Genomic DNA, 14,513 nt, shown 5'->3' with positions numbered 1-14,513 from the left:
GACCCCCAGGGGTCCGCGAGAACTAAATTAAGGTCCGCGAAACAAAGTTATAAACCCAAAAGGTTGGGAACCACTGGTTTAGATTAAGGTGCTGCCCACAAGGTTATAAACAGGCCCCCATCTCCAGAAGGCATTAAATAGTTGGCTGAATCAGCAAGCCTGTCCCCCTCTAGGCCAGTGGTTCCCAACCTTTTTTTGACCAGGGACCACTAGGACTTTTTGGTTCGGTGCAGGGACCCCAAGGTTCAAAATAAAAATTCCGGGAATTTGAAAATAAACTTTAATAATAACTGTTAGTTAAACATTAAACTTAGAATAATATTTGAATATATATATTTTATAATAGAAAACTTTTAATTGAAAATATTAATTTATTATGGGTTTATAACTTTGTTTCTTTGTATCTACATGCGTCCAGCCACCACCCCAACCATATCAGCCAATCCATTGTCTATAGCCAAGCCCTACGCTATAGTCGCATCTGCTCCAATCCTTCAGACAGAGATACACACTTGAGAGACCTACAGCAAACATTTTTGCAACTACAATATCCTGCAGATATGGTGCGAAAGATGATTGAGAAGGCCAGAATGATACCCAGGCACAACTTACTGCAAGATAAGCCCAGAGAGAATGACAACAGAACACCTCTGGTTGTCACTTATAGCTCCCAACTAAAACCAGTCCAACGTATTATTAAGGACCTACAACCAATGCTGGATTGTGACACTTCCCTCGCTGAAGCACTGGGGGGATGTCCCTTTCTTGCTTACAGACAGCCGGCTAACCTAAAACAACTTCTCACCCATGATGATAAACTACTTAACAAGAACATGGACTCTGGCACCAAGGCCTGCAACAAACCAAGGTGCCAACTTTGCCCTCATATAGATTCTAGGAACACCATCTCTGGACCCACCAATGTCAGCCATACTATCTCAGGTTCATATTCCTGCTCATCTTCTAATGTGATTTATGCCATCACATGCCAGCAATGCCCTTCCACAATCTACATTGGACAAACAGGTCAGTCTCTTAGACAAAGATTAAATGGACATAAGTCTGACATCAGAAACCACAATATTCAAAAACCAGTGGGTGAACATTTCAACCTTCCAGGACATTCTGTTGGAGATTTAAGAGTAGCAGTTCTCTTACAAAGGAATTTTAAAGGGAGATTGGAAAGAGAAACTGCTGAATTACAGTTGATATTCAAACTAAAGTCAATGCATTTACCTGGGCTGAATAAAGACCTTGCATTCATGGCCCATTACCAATGCTGATTTCTCCACACCCATCTCTCCCCTGGACATCACAGACTCTTTTGCATATCACACCTAATCCAATCAAGCCTGCTATTCACATTTACATACTGTTCCTCTACTTAAAGACCGATGGATTCACATTCTAGCTGTATCTGAAGAAGTGAGCTGTGGCTCACGAAAGCTCATACCCTACCAGAAAATATTTTTGTTAGTCTTTGAGGTGCTACTGGACTCTTGCCCTTTTTGACTACTGCAGACAGACTAACACGGCTACCCACTGAATTAACTTTGTTTCGCGGACCTTAATTTAGTTCTCGCGGACCCCTGGGGGTCCACGGACCCCTGGTTGGGAACCAGTGCTCTAGGCCCATGTTGGGGGAAATTCAAAAGCAGGCAAACAGCCTCTGAGGCCAAAGACAGTACTACACTCTGTTTCTGCTACTCAGGCCCCTCAAATTATTAGCTTTACTTCTACAAGCCACAAAACAAGTCTATTCCCATCTCCTAGGCCAGTAATGCCAAGCCCAGCTTCTGCTGCTCATACCAGTACCTCAGACCTGATTTTGGCCTTATCTACTTGCTCATATACTGCTGCCTTCTGTCAATGCACTAGTTGCCTTACGCCTTACCCTCCATATCTAAGGCACAATCCTATCTCCCCAATGGCCCAACATGGGAAGAGTTCTACAGGAAAGCACATTGTGATTCAACACCTTTTGTAGCATATGCTCCCTACGCAGAATCTCCTGAGCGAACTACTGCTCCAGAATTCAGAGAAGCATGCAACATATTTAGTGAGGAAAATAAGAGGAGAGAGGAAAAAGCCAAAATGATTGGACATCTACAAGCAACATATTGGAACCAAATTGAAATCTTTTAAACCAGAAGCCAAATATACAATGCCAAAGAAGAGCCTCTCCAAATTGACAATTAGTGACAATAGATTAGTGGTAGAACGTGGGAGGTACAAAATACAGCCCACACTTAGAGGCAAACTATGGTGCAACCTGTAGGCTAGAACAGATCCTTTCTATTCAAGTGTCTCAAATACCCACACACAAAATATGTTTCACCATATAGTCAGGACCACACGAAGAGCACATGGCATGATCATACCTACACATTACTTCCATATCTGAGAAAGCATGTACATATACCAGCATGTCTGAAATGCATACTTGTTGGTTTTATTGTGTGTACATGTGATGAAAGAAACAAATGTACATTTGCCACATTGTTCGATCAATAATTCTTCTGCACTGAAGTGGTGTTGGTAAAGTAAAAAGGGAAAGAAGAATACTACAAATTAATGACTGGCTGTGTAGATGGTGTCGTCAAGAAAGGTTTGGATTTTTGGACCATGGCTTATGCTTTCGAGATGAAGCTCTTCTATCGGGAGACGGTTTGCACCTCACAAGGGTAGGGAAAAATGTTTTCAGTGAGAGCCTTGCCAACCTGATAAGGAGGGCTTTAAACTAAATCCTATGGGGGAGCGAGACAAGGATTTAAAGCCTAGCATGATGACAGTAACTGGAGATGAGGACAATAAAGATTTGCGGGGAGTGCCATGTATGCGAGGAAGCATAAACTTGAGGGTCAGTTCAGAAACGAAAACCTTGGGGCACATAAACCATGGATTCCGATGTCTGTACACTAATGCGCAGAGTATGGGAAACAAAACAGGAAGAACTTGTGGCCCTAATACAGGAAGGGGATTGTGGCCCTAATACAGGAATGGGATTTTGACCTAACTGGCATTACTGAAACATGGTGGGATATCACTCATTGTTGGAATGTTAAGATGGAGGGGTACAACTTATTTAGAAGGGATAGACAGATAAGGAAGGGGGAGGAGTGGCATTGTATGTCAAAGATGTGTACACTTGTGAAGAAGTACATGAAGCTGAGCACGGTAGTCTATGGGTAAAAATAAAAGGAGTAAGAAATAATCATGATATTATGGTGGAGGTCTGCTATCGACCACCAAACTAGGCAGAGGACTTGGATGAGACACTCGTAGATCAGATTACAAAGTTCTCAAAGAGACGGGACGTGGTGGTCATGGGACATTTTAACTACCCGGATATCTGTTGGAAGTCCAACTCTGCTAAAAATGCAAGATCCAATAAATTCCTGACTTGTCTTGCTGACAACTTCATTTTCCAGAAAGTGCACAGGGAAACACAGGGATCTGCTATCTTAGACTTGATTCTCACCAACAGGGAAGAACTGGTCGATGAGGTTAAAGTAGTAGGCACCCTGGGTAGCAGTGACCACGTACTCTTGGAATTTAAAATCTTGGGGAAAGGAAAACCTGTACGTAGTAAGACATTTAGGTTGGACTTTAAAAAAGCAAATTTTAACGAACTTAAACTTATGCTAGGTAGAATCCCATGGTCGGAAATATTTAAGGAGAAGGGAGTTCAAGAAGGGTGGGAGCTTCTTAAAAATGAAATACTGAAGGCGCAATCACAAACCATTCCTCTGAGAAGGAAAAATGGGATGAGCCTAAAGAGGCCAGGGTGGCTCCATAAACAGCTTTTTAAAGAGTTGAGAATTAAAAAAGACTCATTTAGGAAGTGGAAGGAGGGCCTTGTAACCAAAGACCAGAGCAGAGTAAAGCGATACCATCACTTCATGTGATCTGGATACTATACTTCCGTTGATACAGCCTAAAATCGCATTTGCCTTTTTAGCTACTGCATCACACTGCTGACTCATGTTCAGTGTACTAAGACCCCAAGATCCTTTTCGCACAGCACGGGTTTCTCAAGAAAAAGTCATTTCAGACTAATCTTATTTCCTTTTTTGAGGAAGTTACTAACTTGCTGGATCAGGGGAATGCTGTAGACATAGTTTATCTAGATTTCAGTAAGGCTTTTGATAAGGTTCCACATAGTATTCTAGCTGACAAATTGGGAAAATGTGGTTTAGATCCTATTATTGTTAGGTGGATCTGCAACTGGTTGACAGATCGTACCCAAAGCGTGCTAGTTAATGGTTCCTCATCCACTTGGAGAAGAGTGACTAGTGGAGTTCCTCAGTGATCTGTGCTGGGCCCTGTGTTGTTCAACATCTTTATAAATGATTTGGAAGAAGGAATAGAGGGGATGCTTATTAAATTTGCAGATGATACTAAATTGGGAGGGGTAGCAAATACGGTAGAAGACAGAGCCAAGATGCAGGATGATCTTGACAGGCTGGAGAAGTGGGCTAGAACTAATAAAATGCACTTCAACAAAAACAAATGTAAAGTTCTGCATTTAGGTAGGAAAAATCAAATGCATAATTATAGGATGGGGGAGACTTGTCTGAGCAGTAGTGTGTGTGAAAAGGATCTTGGGGTCTTAGTAGACCAAACACTGAACATGAGTCAGCAGTGTGATGGGGTAGCTAAAAAGACAAATGTAGACTTGGGCTGCATCAACAGGAGTATAGTGTCCAGATCATGCGAAGTGATGGTATCGCTTTACTCCGTTCTGGTTAGACCTCAACTAGAGTACTGTGTTCAGTTTTGGGCACTACAATTTAAAAAAGATGTAGACAAGCTGGAACTTGTCCAGAGGAGGGCAACAAAGATGGTGAGGGGTCTGGAGACCAAGTCCTATGAGGAAAGGTTGAAGAAGCTGGGTATGTTTAGCCTGAAGAGGAGAAAACTGAGAGGGGATATGATAACCATGTTCAAGTACTTGAGGGGCTGTCATATTGAGGATGGTACCGAGTTGTTTTCTGTTGCCCAACAAGGTCGGACCAGAACCAATGGGTTGAAATTAAATCAAAAGAGTTTCCGTGTAGACATTAGGAAGAATTTTCTAACAGAGTGGTTCTTCAGTGGAACAGGCTTCCTCAGGAGGTGGTAATCTCTCCTTTCCTTGAGGTTTTTAAGAAGAGGTTAGATGGACATCTGTCAGCAATGCTGATTCTGTGACCTTAGGCAGATGATGAGAAAGAGGGCATCTTGGCCATCTTCTGGTCACTAGGTGTGGGGAGGAGGTAGTTGTGAATTTCTTGCGTTGTGCAGGGGGCAGGACTTGATGGCCCTGGTGGTCCCTTCCAACTCTATGATTCTATGAACAAATAACTAGTGCTTGTAGGGAGAGTGTTAGGAAAGCTAAAGCTCAGTAGGAGCTTCGGCTAGCGAGGGATGCTAAACAACAAAAAAGGATTATTTTCCTATGTATAGAGTAAGAATAAGAACAAGGACAAGATAAGCCCATTGTGGGGACCAGAAAGTGAAATAGTAACAGGAGATGAAGAGAGGGCAGAACTCCTCAATTCCTACTTTTCCTCAGTCTTTTCTCGTGAGGGAAGAGGTGCTCAACATGGCATAAATTGGCATAAATGGCATAAATTGGAGCGGTGGCGTCTGATCTGGAGAACCGGGTTTGATTCCCCACTCCTACACACGAAGCCAGCTGGTTGACCTTTGGCAAGTCATTCTCTCTCAGCCTCACCTACCTCACAGGGTGTCTATTGTGAGGAGGGGAAGGGAAGGTGATTGTAAGCCGGTTTGATTTTCCTTTAAGTGACAGAGAAAGTCGGCGTATAAAAACTAACTCTTCTAATTCTAAATAGAACACATGATGAGGGAAGGTATTTGCATCCTAGGATTGGCATTGGGGTAGTGCACAAACACCTAGTTTCTTTAAATGAAACAAAGTCCTCTGGGCCAGATGAACTGCCTCCAAGGGTACTCAAAGAACTTGCAGATGTAATTTCTGAGCCTCTGTCCATTATTTTTGGAAAGTCTTGGAGAACAGGTGAGGTGCCAGAAGATTGGAGGCGGGCAAATGTTGTCCCCATCTTCAAGAAGGGGAAAAAGGAGGATCCAGGTAACTATCAACCCATCAGCTGGATGTCTATACTGGGAAATGTTTTCGAACAAATCATCAGTCAGTCAGTCCTAGGGCATTTAGAAAGGATGGATCTGATCACTAAGAGCCAGCACGAGTTTCTCAAGAACAAGTTATGTCAGACTAATCTTATCTCCTTTTTTGAGAAAGTTACTACCTTGCTGGATCAGGGGAATGCTGTAGACATAGTTTATCTAGATTTCAGTAAGGCTTTTGATAGGGTTCCTTAGTATTCTAATTGTAAAACTGGGAAAATGTGGTTTCGATCCTATTACTGTTAGGTGGATCTGTAGCTGGTTGACAGATCGTACCCAAAGAATGCTTGTTAATGGTTCCTCATCGACTTGGAGAGAAGTGACTAGTGGAGTTCCTCAGGGATCTGTCCTGGGCCCTGTGTTGTTCAACATCTTTATAAATGATTTGGATGAAGGAATAGAGGGGATGCTTATTAAATTTGATACGAAATTGGGAGGGGTTGCAAATACAGTAGAAGACAGAGCCAGGATACAAGATGATCTTGACAAACTGGAGAAGTGGGCTAAAACTAATAAAATACACTTCAACACAGATAAATGTAAAGTTCTGCATTTAGGTAGGAAAAATCAAATGCATAATTATAGGATGGGGGAGACTTGTCTGAGCAGCAGTGTGTGCGAAAAGGATCTTGGGGTCTTAGACCAAACACTGAACATGAGTCAGCAGTGTGATGCAGTAGCTAAAAAGGCAAATGCGATCTTCGGCTGTATCAACAGAAGTATAGTGTCCAGATCACACGAAGTGCTAGTATTGCTTTACTCTTCTCTGGTTAGACCTCACCTAGAGTACTGTGTTCAGTTTTGGGCACCACAATTTAAGAAAGATGTAGACAAGCTGGAATGTGTCCAGAAGAGGGCAACAAAGATGGTGAGGGGTCTGGAGACCAAATCATATGAGGAAAGGTTGAAGTAGCTAGGTATGTTTAGCCTGAAGAGGAGAAGACTGAGAGGGGATGTGATAGCCATCATCAAGTACTTGAAGGGCTGTCACATAGAGGAGGGTGCCAAGTTGTTTTCTGTTGCCCCAGAAGGTTGGACCAGAAACAGCACGTTGAAATTAAATCAAAAGAGTTTCCATCTAGACATTAGGAAGAATTGGAACACGCTTCCTCGGGAGGTGGTAAGCTCTCCTTCCCTGGAGGTTTTTAAGAAGAGGTTAGATGGCCATCTGTCAGCAATGCTGATTCTATAACCTTAGGCAGATGATGAGAGGGAACACATCTTGGTCATCTTCTGGGCATGTAGTGGGGGGTCACTGGGAGTGTGGGGAGAGGGCAGTTGTAAATTTCCTGCTTTGTGCAGGAGTTGGACTAGATGACCCTGGTGGTCCCTTCCAACTCTATGATTCTATTATTCTAAGTAAAGCGGTTTAGTGTAAAGCAAGTTGCCTAATATTTTAAAAAATGGTATCATATTATGACAAAAAACAGCCTGGAACTGACTGAATTTTTGCATGTTCATTGTAACAGAACTTTCATCTTGAGAAAATCATACTTAGTTTTGCGAGAGGCCCCTGAGGGGAACATTCTTTGCATAGAAGCAAAAGTTTAGTTTGCAAGGCCCACAAAGCATCAAGCTAACATTCTTTTAATGATCTGCACTGTCTCCAATGCAAAATCTAGTTACGCCACTGTTACAAAGGTCATTTTCTGCCAAATCAGGCTGCTCCTAATAGAAAGGGATATGCATACCTAGGTGGTACCTGATGTTTAGTCATGATGCACTGGAGCATGTGGAAATGGGTGGGCAGAAATAGAAATTGTTAGGCAAAACGAAGCACATATTTTTTTAAAAAAAAATGTACCTCGGGCTACAATGATGAAGCAGAGATATGCAGAAAGGGAGTTCTAAAAGATGGTGAGGCAATGGGAGATAAAGAAGACAGGCAGGTTCAGAGAGTCAAGAACAGAAAAAATATGTAAAGTAGAAAAGATGTGCATTGCTACAGAAGTGACCAATGACAACATCTTTCAACTGCCAGCTTGCAAGGTAAAAGCAACACAGTATTGTTTTCAGACTCCAGATGGGAAATTGAGGCTGAGAGATAATGGCCACCAAGGCCACCTAGTGAATTCATAACTAAGCCACTATTTGAAATTAAATTCCACCGAGCTAAATCAGAAAAAAATATGTAACGTAGAAAAGATGTGCATAGCCACAGAAGTGACCAATGACAACATCTTTCAACTGCCAGCTTGCAAGGTAAAAGCAACACAGCATTGTTTTCAGACTCTAGATGGGAAATTGAGGCTGAGAGATAATGGCCACCAAGGCCACCTAGTGAATTCATGACTAAGCCACTATTTGAAACTAAAATCCACAGAGCTAAACCCACCATTCTCCCCAATGACACTCATATAGCAGATACTGGACAGAAGGGACTTTTTGATACATGAGAAAATATTCCTTTTAGAGTCTGACCTTATTGAGATCTGGAAAATTATGCCTTAGTAAGCCTCAGGAGAGAAGCCACTCAAAGGAACTATAATAGGGATCTGCTGAGGAAAGATCAGGGGATGAACAGATGGAAGGAAAAGAAGTGGAGGAAGAAACCTCAAAGATGCCCAAAGGTGCATGCAGAAGGCTGCAAGGGTAAAGCCTGAGCCATGAAAGCAGCGAGATGATAGAAAGCCCAAAGGGGCATAGCTAGATAATTTGCAGGGGCTCCTCTGGCAAAGCAGCTTGGTCCCCTCCAAGACATTCAGCAAGGCTTCATGTGTAAAGGGGATGACTGGAGAAGAGGAAGGTATACATATCAAACATACCTTGCTGATACTACTGCTCAACATCAACTACCAGCTTCCCAACATGTACATACAGCATGCTGCCTACAAACACCTAAATGAGATGGGTACTAACTCCATCCAAATTCCTCTATAGGAAGAAAAAGAACCCCACAAATACCACGCAAGCGGTACTTCCACACTAGCATTTTCATCTGTATCACTCACATTTATTCCTGAAAATACAAAATTTATTTCTCCCAAACCAGTGCATCCTCATGTTACCAGATGTCATGTCATTTTTTTCCTTTTTGAAAATGCCAGTTTGTAGCCATTTTCAGATATTCTGTAAAAATTGTAGCACAATTCTCCCAGGTATAAACTGAAGTAGAACTACTGCCACACCTAGCTGGAATATATAACGCAAACCCACATCTCTCCATTATCTGGCTGCCTGTCCATGATACCCATTCTAAAATTCCATCTCTCTGTTATAATTCCTGGAGCAGAAACTACTGCCAGGATACTTCAGATACAAGATAAAAAAGGGGTCATCTTTACCTTGAAATTGTAGGGAACTATAGAGGTGACATTTTTCTATTGCACTTCTTTGCAAAGAAAAATAATCAAAATGCATTCAAGCCCTCCCAGTGTTAGTATAAACAAACTACCTGCGATAAAAAACCAACAAATTAATGAGTCTTTCCTGTCTTAATCTCTGCAGCCAGTCCCCCCATATAAAAGCTAAAAAGGAGAGGAAATGGCACTTTCACGTCATTATTTTGCTTTTAAAGTGGAGTGGGACCTGCTGCAACAGTGAATGGAAGAAAGCTTTGTTAACTGACAATCCTTTTGTCAACTGCACCTCATTTTTGCCATCCTTAGGGAAGCATCAGCAACAATGACCACACTGGAGCTCTTGTGTGGAAAGGTGAAATTCCCTCTGCAGTAGCAGAGTTAACAGGGAAGTGGTGCTATTCTTTCCAAAAAAGATGATTCATTGTATGGGGACATGCTACCCAATTACCATTGAATCAAGCTAATTCAATTCATATAGATAATTCACAGTGGGTAGCCGTGTTAGTCTGTTTGCAGTAGTCAAAAAGGGCAAGAGTCCAGTAGCACCTTAAAGACTAACAAAAATATTTTCTGGTAGGGTATGAGCTTTCGTGAGCCACAGCTCACTTCTTCAGATACAGCTAGAATGTGAATCCATCGGTCTTTAAGTAGAGGAACAGTATGTAAATGTGAATAGCAGGCTTGATGGGATTCAGCTGTAATTCAGCAGTTTCTCTTTCCAATCTCCCTTTAAAATTCCTTTGTAAGAGAACTGCTACTCTTAAATCTGCAACAGAATGTCCTGGAAAGTTGAAATGTTAACCCACTGGTTTTTGAATATTGTGGTTTCTGATGTCAGACTTATGTCCATTTAATCTTTGTCTAAGAGACTGACCTGTTTGTCCAATGTAGATTGTGGAAGGGCATTGCTGGCATGTGATGGCATAAATCACATTAGAAGATGAGCAGGAATATGAACCTGAGATAGTATGGCTGACATTGGTGGGTCCAGAGATGGTGTTCCTAGAATCTATATGAGGGCAAAGTTGGCACCTTGGTTTGTTGCAGGCCTTGGTGCCAGAATCCATGTTCTTGTTAAGTAGTTTATCATCATGGGTGAGAAGTTGTTTTAGGTTAGCCGGCTGTCTGTAAGCAAGAAAGGGACGCCCCCGCCCCACTGAAGCACTGGGAGATTGGAAAGAGAAACTGCTGAATTACAGTTGATATTCAAACTAAAGTCAATGCATTTACCTGGGCTGAATAAAGACCTTGCATTCATGGCCCATTACCAATGCTGATTTCTCCACACCCATCTCTCCCCTGGACATCACAGACTCTTCTGCATATCACACCTAATCCCATCAAGCCTGCTATTCACATTTACATACTGTTCCTCTACTTAAAGACCGATGGATTCACATTCTAGCTGTATCTGAAGAAGTGAGCTGTGGCTCACGAAAGCTCATACCCTACCAGCAAATATTTTTGTTAGTCTTTAAGGTGCTACTGGACTCTTGCCCTTTTTGATCAATTCATATAGTTTCAGCAATTTTTTTAAAAAAGATGTTGTTATCTGAAAGTAATCCTATCCTTGCAATATTGCTCACAACAAGGCCATGGGCAGAGGGGGTGGGGGAGAGAACTGGGACTCAATTGAGTACGAAGGACAAAAGTAAAGAATCTAAGATGATCATAGACATATAACCTAGAGCAGATAAAGTACCACCAGCTGTGATACTGAACCAACTACACACATCCAGGCCAGTTCCTTGCAGCAGTCATTCTCTTCCTCTGCACACATACTAAGGGAATCTTTATTTCAGCATGACCACAGCACACATAATGTCAATGTTTTTATAACGGGGGGCGGGGGGAATCAAGAAACCTCACAGAATGATTTAAAATCAGGAGCCTCCTATGAGAAAACACTCAGACAGAAAAGAACAGCCTATGGACAGCAGGGCTTATATAAGCACACAAGAACAAAACCATATCTCAGGTGAAAAGACAATGGCTTGTTACAAACCAAAAAGCATAGAATTATCAATTCCACTTATCAATCCTTCATTTAATTATCCAAGCAAGAAGGCTCAAAGAACAAACCCCATGCACACACAAAAACAGTGCAGAGATGGGAAAGGGTATCTTATGATAAGCCACAGGTAGATGAATCATAGCCAAAGAATGCAATTCTTCTATTTGGTGAAGAATGGTATGGGGATATTACAAAGATAATTGGGAAACGTGTAGGGGAATGTTGGCCTATGACTCAAGAACATAAGGAGTACTGTATTTTTCTATCAGAAAAGAAAAGAAAGAAATACATTGTATGGAAGGAATATCCCACCAGTCCTTCATAAAATGCAAAAGCACCGTCTAATGAAGCCACGTAGATAATTCTTGACACAGACCACAGTCTCCAGAAGCAGGAAGGTAAGATGTCAAAAGGAAAGATCAAAAGATGTTTTTTGTTGTTGTTGTGCTGTAAAAGAAGAGTAGTTACAAGGACATGTCAGGGGCGGCATTTCAGGGTCGCAGCCTACAGCCACTACTCTTTTGCAAGATAAAGGGAGGTAAGTGTTTCCAGGTTGGGTGTAGACAGACTCCCAGCCAAGAAAGAGAGGGAGCGGCAAGAGGCAGAAATGCAGAGGGAAGGGGTGGGGATCGGAGGTATAAAACGCTAGCTTACAGCTCAGGGCCCCCAAAGCTTGCCGACAAAAAGGAGGAAAGCAAAGAGCCAGCACAAGGAGGGCCAGAAGGCCAGCAAACAGCCAGGCCAAGTGGCAGCCCCTCAAAACATGGCCACGCAAATATCTATTTTTAGCCATTTCTGTGCGTTGCCCATATGTTTGTTGCATATGTCCATATGTTTGTCGCTGGCCTTCCCAACGGGGCCGATTCCCTCGACCCTGCCCTCCACAGCCTGATCCCCAGGCCTCAATGCAATTTTTGCAGGAAAATTGTGGGTTGCAAACCACAAATCCCCTCCCTCCCCTCCCCCCAAATTCCGTCCAGCGCAAATGACCTTCCTCGCAGTCCCTTTCCAAAGCTCCCCAATCTCACGGGTGCGCAGCCTCACACATGCACACACACACACACCCCGCACTCCTTTCCCAGGGCCCCTAAAACGCCCCCTCGAGACCCCCCCCCCACCCCCACCCTTGCACAGCCACTTCCCAACCCCGCACAGTCCCCAGGGCGGCCCCGCGATTCCCAGCTGTGCTCTAACCCCAGCTCCTTCGGGGGGAGGGGGCGTGGGGGGGGGGCAGCCCACCAGCGCTCACCGCGAAGGCTCCTTACCCGGCTCAGAACCCCGCGGCCCGATCGAGGCGCGGCCGAGCCTGCCCGTGCATATTCAAATCGGGGCCCCGCCCACTGATGCATATTCATCAGCCATGCAAATGCGGAGCCGTCCAACCCCCCCACGTGACGCGTTCACGAGGTCCGCCGCTGGGAAGAGGCGTCGTCGAGCGGCGTTCAAGGAATCGGCCATTGGTGCATGGGACTTTTTGACTCGGGTTGGCCTCTCTCCAGATGCACGTTTCCCCCCATCCACATTCTCAAAACTCAGCCCTAACCCCCCCCCTTGCAGAGTTCATTCATTAACTTTAATGGCATATAAATTGTTACAATTAATACGAACAATGAGACACTGTTGGTTCTTGTAGGTTATCCGGGCTGTGTAACCGTGGTCTTGGAATTTTCTTTCCTGACGTTTCGCCAGCAACTGTGGCAGGCATCTTCAGAGGAGTAACACTGAAGGACTCTGAAGATGCCTGCCACAGTTGCTGGCGAAACGTCAGGAAAGAAAATTCCAAGACCACGGTCACACAGCCCGGATAACCTACAAGAACCAATGAACTCTGACCGTGAAAGCCTTCGACAATATAATGAGACACTGTCCTTCAGTGTTACTCCTCTGAAGATGCCTGCCACAGTTGCTGGCGAAACGTCAGGAAAGAAAATTCCAAGACCACGGTTACACAGCCCGGATAACCTACAAGAACCAATGAACTCTGACCGTGAAAGCCTTCGACAATATAATGAGACACTGTCCTTCAGTGTTACTCCTCTGAAGATGCCTGCCACAGTTGCTGGCGAAACGTCAGGAAAGAAAATTCCAAGACCACGGTTACACAGCCCGGATAACCTACAAGAACCAATACGAACAATGGTCATAAATCTTAAAACCGATAAGATAAAATCATAGCCCATCAGAGATCAGAGGTGATTCGTTTTGGGGCATTTAGCAGAGTTTTGAGGATTCGGGTGGGGGAAACGTGCATCTGGAGAGCAGCAAACCCGAGTCAAAACCTCCCGTGCATAAGTGGCCGAAGAAGCCGGGCTTGTAGGGAAGAAAAAGCTGGCAAGCAGCGCTCCCTCCGTCTGTTTAAGAAGCTGATTTACAGGGGGGGGAGGATAAAAAGCCCCACATTTGGGGGGGGTCTGCATTGTCAATTCCGCTACTTATCGCAAGTGCCTTGAAATCATACAATTTTTAAAAGATGGGAAAATAACTTTCTTCTCATCCCTGGTGCTGGTTTTTAATTGCGACTGCTAAGGAAGAGTGCAAAGTGATCACCGGGTCCCACGCATCCACCACCAGCGTTACAAACTAGTCCTTTCCTTTTATCCCTTCGAAGCTCCTTGATCCATTGATCTTGAGCAGCATAGATCTAGTGTTGGGGGGATAGAAGGACTGAAACCAATCTTGCCACTGACAATGTAGCCTTGGGGTCCCTGTCGCTTAGTAAAAAAGGCATTATGTCAGTCACAGAGGCATGGGATTTGGATATTAAAAGGGGGCATTCCAAAAGGGCATGGGCTAATGTGTCAATAGAGCCAGAAGTAGCTAATTCCAACCCAACTCCTTCCCCAAATGCTCTCGGGGCGCAAAGTGTCTTGGAAGCCCCGTGCTCTGTCTGGAAAGTCCTCCCCTAAAGCCGGATTTTAGGGGCAGGACAAAAATGTACACTTGTTTTATTAGGCCAGGGGTCCCGTATGTAGTGCCCTGGGGCGTCATAGCGCCTGCTGACACCTTTTCTGGCTCCTGCCAACTGTTTTTAGGAAGTGGGTGGG

The 14,513-nt window shown here is 43.8% G+C and overlaps 1 protein-coding gene across 1 annotated transcript in view; it reads right to left on the bottom strand.

Moving 5' to 3' along the window:
• TNKS1BP1 (tankyrase 1 binding protein 1) overlaps positions 1–12,771 on the bottom strand; it is a 39,401-nt gene extending 26,630 nt beyond the window's left edge. The window contains exon 1 of the mRNA XM_056851335.1: positions 12,735–12,771. The gene's annotated coding sequence lies outside the window, so the exon portion shown is untranslated. The remainder of the gene's footprint in view (positions 1–12,734) is intronic.
• Positions 12,772–14,513: the final 1,742 nt, after the last annotated feature.

Source organism: Euleptes europaea, chromosome 6, assembly GCF_029931775.1.
Source record: "Euleptes europaea isolate rEulEur1 chromosome 6, rEulEur1.hap1, whole genome shotgun sequence".
Classification (NCBI taxonomy): domain Eukaryota; kingdom Metazoa; phylum Chordata; class Lepidosauria; order Squamata; family Sphaerodactylidae; genus Euleptes; species Euleptes europaea.
This window is presented reverse-complemented; position numbering and strand designations above follow the sequence as displayed.